This window comes from Petaurus breviceps, unplaced genomic scaffold (assembly GCF_028583685.1).
Source record: "Petaurus breviceps papuanus isolate PSGF00001 unplaced genomic scaffold, PetGlider_PUasm1.0 89917, whole genome shotgun sequence".
NCBI classification, from domain to species: Eukaryota; Metazoa; Chordata; class Mammalia; order Diprotodontia; family Petauridae; genus Petaurus; species Petaurus breviceps.
In genome coordinates, this window is record NW_027187142.1 from 112,525 (window position 1) to 118,435 (window position 5,911).

Consider the following 5,911-nt stretch of genomic DNA (forward strand, 5'->3'; position numbering starts at 1 on the left):
CTTTCACCTCCTGGTGCATCTCTGGTCCCTTTCACCTCCTGCCGCATCTCTGGTCCCTTTCACCTCCTGCCGCATGTCTGGTCCCTTTCACCTCCTGCCGCATGTCTGGTCCCTTTCACCTCCTGCCGCATGTCTGGTCCCTTTCACCTCCTGCCGCATGTCTGGTCCCTTTCACCTCCTGCCGCATCTCTGGTCCCTTTCAGCTCCTGCCGCATCTCTGGTCCCTTTCACCTCCTGCCGCATCTCTGGTCCCTTTCACCTCCTGCCGCACGTCTGGTCCCTTTCACCTCCTGCCGCACGTCTGGTCCCTTTCACCTCCTGCCGCATGTCTGGTCCCTTTCACCTCCTGCCGCATCTCTGGTCCCTTTCACCTCCTGCCGCATCTCTGGTCCCTTTCACCTCCTGGTGCATCTCTGGTCCCTTTCACCTCCTGCCGCATGTCTGGTCCTTTTCAGCTCCTGCCGCATGTCTGGTCCCTTTCACTTCCTGTAGCATCTCTGGTCCCTTCACCTCCTGTAGCATCTCTGGTTCCCTTCACCTCTTGCTGCATCTCTGGTTCCCTTCACCTCTTGCTGCATCTCTGGTCCCTTTCACCTCCTGCTGCATGTCTGGTCCCCTTCACCTCCTGCTGCATCTCTGGTTTGTGTGGGATACAGAGACCCTAACCCAAATTGACTACTCGGAGAACTCTCAAAGTGAAGGTAGAGAGATTTAATAGAATCCTTGGAGAAGCAGGCAGTGCAGTCTCTGGGACAGCACCCAGAGAGAGGAGGCCGAGGTACAGAAGCCAAGGCTGGGTTAAATAGCAAGGGTTACAGGCCCCTCCCAAACATTAACCTAATTATTACTAACGAGGCTCTAATCTTGTTAGATAACATGCATAATACATGAGGTCCACTAGGCAAGCACAGTAACAACCTCAGAATACTGTACCCCCTTCAGTCTAACCTAGATACATCCTTGTCTGAGCCTGGGTGCCCCAAGGCCACTGCCTGTTCCCTGATTGGTCAAATCCACCTGCTGCTGCCAGCTCCTTCTGTTCTACATTGTTTCATTTTAGAATTATCTAGGAGTTCTCTGGGCACTCGATGCCCTTCCAAGGCCACTGCCTCAACTCCCCCAAGGACTAGGAACTCAACTCCCTCCCAAGGCCTGTTACTTTTTATCAGTCGTCTTGCTCAGCAATTCTTGCAGTTCTGTAGAAACTTAATCCTTTGTTACCTCTCACACTACCATTCCTTTCCCCAAACTCCCCAAACTAGAAACACCTCTAATTTGGTCTCAATAGTTAATCCAATCAAATGTATTAATGCTCAGTAGCTCTCACATTACCGTGAAATATACAATGACTTCCATTACTATCACACATATATATGGGGAAACAATCCTGAACTTAGTTACGAAATACAAGGAAGTAGTAAGAATGGATATATGATATTCAGAATGGGGAAACTACACTGCAAGTCATTCCACACAGTTTATTTCACCTCTGCTAATTCTCTGGTCCATTTCACCTGGAAGCATCTCTCCAACAAGTCGGCTTCCCTCCTCTGACATGAAACCACCCAATTCGTCCTCATTCAAGTGTCTTTCCTCTGTTAAATATTTCATTTTTATCTTGTCTAGAGCCTGCTTTGTATGTTGTCTCCCCCACTAGACTGTAAGCTCTTCAAAGGCAGGGGTTGTCTTTTGGCTCTTTTTGGTGGTCCCAGTGCTTAGCACAGTGCCTGACACATAGCAGGGATTTAAGAAATTTTGTTTGATTGATTGCTTGGTTGGTACAGACTCTCATCACCTCACAACTTGCAGTCCCTTCCCATGGGTCTGCCTGCCTCAGGTTTCTCTCCACTCCAATTCATCCTCCATTCAGCTGATCTTCCTATAGAACTGGTCCAACCAGTTACCATCCCCATCCCACTCAATAAACTCCAGTGGCTCCCTATCGCCTCCAGATTGAGATAGAAAGTCCTTTGTTTGGCATTTAAAGCTCTTCACATGTTAGCCTCTTCTGACTTTTCTAGTTTACTTATATTCTGCTCCCCTCCAGCACTTGGCAAACAGTCATTGATTGTTGACTGACTGGTTCTCCACAATCTATTGTTACCCACAAGTGGCCTGCTTTCCTTTCTCACCTCTGACTAAGAATCTCTGGCTTCCTTTATGACTCAATTCCAGTGCCATCTCCTGTAAGGGGGCTGGGAGACTCTCTTCTCCCGACCACTGCACCCCCCCCACACACACACACACTGATGTCTTTCCCTCTTAACATTGCTTTCCATTTATCTGTCTATCTATTTGTTGACCTTATGTGTACTGATTTATATGCAGTCTTTCCCCTTAGAATGTCAGCTCCTTGGGGGCTGGGCCTATTTGTTTTTTCTGTCTCTACAACATTCAACACAGTGCCTAGAGCATTGTTCAATCATTTGCAGTTGTGTCAGACTCTTTGTAACCCCATTTGGGGTTTTCTTGGTAGAGAAAATGGAGTGGTTTGCCATTTCCTCGCCCGTATCATTTTTTGTTTGTTTTTTGCTTTTTGGAGGGGGGAATGGCAGAGCAATTGGGGTTAAGTTACTTGCCCAAGGTCATATGTCTAGTAAGTGTTAAGTTTCTGAGGCCAGATTTGAACTCAGATCCTCCTGACTCCAGGACAGGTGCTCTATTCACTGCACCACCTAGCCACCCCTTTCAGCTCATTTTAGAGATGAGGAACTGAGGCAGAGTTAAATGACTTGCCCAGGGTTACACATTTACTAAGTGTCAGAGGTCAGATTTTAACTCAGGAAGATGAGTCCTCCTGACTCCAGGTCTGGTGATCTATCCACCTAGATGCCTTTACCTAGCACACAGTAAGCACTTAATAAATGCTTGTTGATTTTTTTTATTCTTAAAAAGATTAACCCTTTATTTATTTATTTTTAGTTTTCAACATTCATTTCCACAAGATTTTGAGTTAGATTTTCTCCCCATCTTTCCCCTACCCCCACCCCAATATATCCAGCCTGCTGAATACCTCTTCCCCCACTCTGCTGTCTCTTATATCTTCCCCCACCCCTCCCCCCCAACTTTCTAGGACAAGATGGATTTCTATGCCCCAGGACCCGTATATTTTATTTCCCAGTTGCATGTAAAAAAACATTTTTTTTTTTTGCTTTTTGGAGGGCAATTGGGGTTAAGTGAGTTGCGCAAAGTCACATGGCTAATAAGTGTGTAGTGTCTGAGGCCGCATTTGAACTCAGGTCCTCCTGACTCCAGGGCCGTGCTCTATTCACTGCGCCACCTAGCTTCTCCCTAAAACCATTTTTTTTTAACATTTGTTTTTAAAACTTTGATTTCCAGATTCTTTCCCTTCTTCCCTCCTCACCCACCCCCACTGGGATGAAAAGCAATTCAATATAGGTTGTACATGTATGGTTACACAAAACATTTCTATAGTAGTTATATTGTGAAAGACTAACTATAACTCCCTCCTTCCTACTCTGCTCCCCACTTATTGTTTTCTACTTTGACCCTGTCCCTTTGCAAAAGTGTTTGCTTCTAACTACCCTCTCCCACAATCTGCCCTCCCTTCTATCATCCCTCCTCTTATCCCCTTCCCCCCTACTTTCCTGTAGGGTAAGATAGCCAATAGAGTGTGTATGTTATTCCCTCCTTAAGCCAAATTCAATTAAGGTAAAGTTGACCGATTCCCTTTTGCCTTCCTGCTCTTCCCCTCCATTGTAACAGTTTTCTCTTGCCTCTTTTATATGAGATAATTTACCCTATTCTAGCTCTCCCTTTCTCCTTCTCCCAATAAGTTCCTCTCTCACCTCTTAATTTTACTTCTTAGATACCATCCCTTCCTATTCAACTGATCCTGTGCCCTCTGTCTATGCATACATGTACATGCATATACACACACTCGCATATGTATTTATGCACACATGCACCCTCCTATACATACATATATATTTCCTTCTACTGTCTTCATACTGAGAAAAGTCTCATGAGTTACAATGATCATTTTTCAATGTAGGAATGTAAGTAGTTTAACTTTGATAAGTTCCTTATGATTTCTTTTCCCTGTTTACCTTCTAATGCTTCTCTTCTTCTTGTATCTGAATGTCAAATTTTCTATTCAACTCTGGTTTTTTTCATCAAGAATGCTTGAAAACCCTCTATTTCATTGAATGACTATATTTTCTGCTGAAGCATTATAGTCAGTTTTTCTGGGTAGGTGATTCTTGGTTTTAATCCTAGCTCCTTTGACTTTTGGAATATCATATTCCAAGCCCTTTGACCCTTTATTGTAGAAGCTGCTAGAATTTGTTTCCACAATACTCAAATTGTTTCTTCCTGACTGCTTGTAATATTTTCTTCTTGACCTGGGAACTCTGGAATTTGGCTATAATATTCCTAGGAGTTTTCTTTTTGGGATCTTTTTCAAGAGGTGATTGGTGAATTCTCTCCATTTCTATTTTGACCTCTGGTTCTAGAATATCAGGGCAATTTTCCTTGATAGTTTCTTGAAGGATGATTTCTAAGCTCTTTTTTTATGATGGCTTTCAGGTAGTCCAATAATTTTTAAATTATCTCTCCTGGATCTATTTTCCAGATCAATGGTTTTTCCAATGAGATATTTCACATTGCCTTCTATTTTTTTATTTGTTTGGATCTGTTTTATAGTATCTTGATTTCTCATAAAGTCATTAGCTTCCATTTGCTCCAATCTAATTTCGAAGGAATTTTTCTCTTCAATGAGTTTTTGAAATTCCTTTTCCATTTGACCAATTTGATTTTTTAAGGCGTTCTTCTCCTCATTGGCTTTTGGGGCCTCTTTTGCCATTTGAGTCAGTCTTTTTTTAAGGTGTTATTTCCTTCAGTATTTTTGGGGTCTCCTTAACAGGCTCTTGACTTATTTTTCAATATATTCTCACATTGTTCTCATTTCTCTTCCTAATTTTTCCTCCATTTCTCTTACTTGATTTTCAAAATCCTTCTTGAGCTCCTCCATGGCCTGTAATCTGTTCATATTTCTCTTGGAAGGTTTTGATGTAGAAGTTTTAACTTTGTTGTCTTCTGGTTCCATGTTTTTATCCTTTTTGTCCCCAAAAAAGGATTCTGTGGTCTGATAGTGCTTCCTCTGCTTGTTCATCTTGCCAGCCAATTACTTGACTTTTGAGCTCTTTGCCGAGGTAGAACTCTGCTTCCAGAGTTGAGAGACCTGTGTCCCAAATCTCTGGGGTTTCCACAGCTGCCAGAGCTATGAGGAGGCTGTCCTCTCTACAGCTACCACAAGGTCTGGCACCCTGGTGTTCCTCACCCCAGCATGACCACCAAAGACTATGACCCAGATCCAAGCAGATCAAAGCAAGAGTGATTACCCTTGGAATGGTCACTTGGTCCCCCTACAATCTGCAGGCCAGGGGCTCTGGAGGCAGCCTCCACCACCTCTTGACCTTGGGGCAGGGGCCATATTGCACCCTTCTCCACCCAGTTCCAACAGAGGTCCCCATTCAACTTTTACTTTCACTTTGGCATTTATGGGTTGAGAACTCTGGAAACCACTACAACTGCCAGTGATTAGCTCTCCTAAAGTCTTCCCTGGCCCATCTGTGCCACTGATCAGAGCTGCCCCAGGTCTGGGCCCACGTGGCTCACATGGGACTGAGCTTGGCTCCCAGCTTGGTGTGATAGACCCTTCCTGTCCACCTTCCAGACTGCCTTCAGTGGGAGATTTCTTTCTCTCTGTCACTTTGTGGGTTCATATTTGTTTAGAGTCATATTTTACAGGTATTGAATGTGGTTGATGTGGGAGCCCATGCAATTCCTGCTTTTACTCTGCCATCTTGGCTCTGCCTCTATGCTTGTTGATTTTTGATATCATGTAAATCATTTTACTGTTCTTGATTTTAGCCTCTATCAAAGCCTC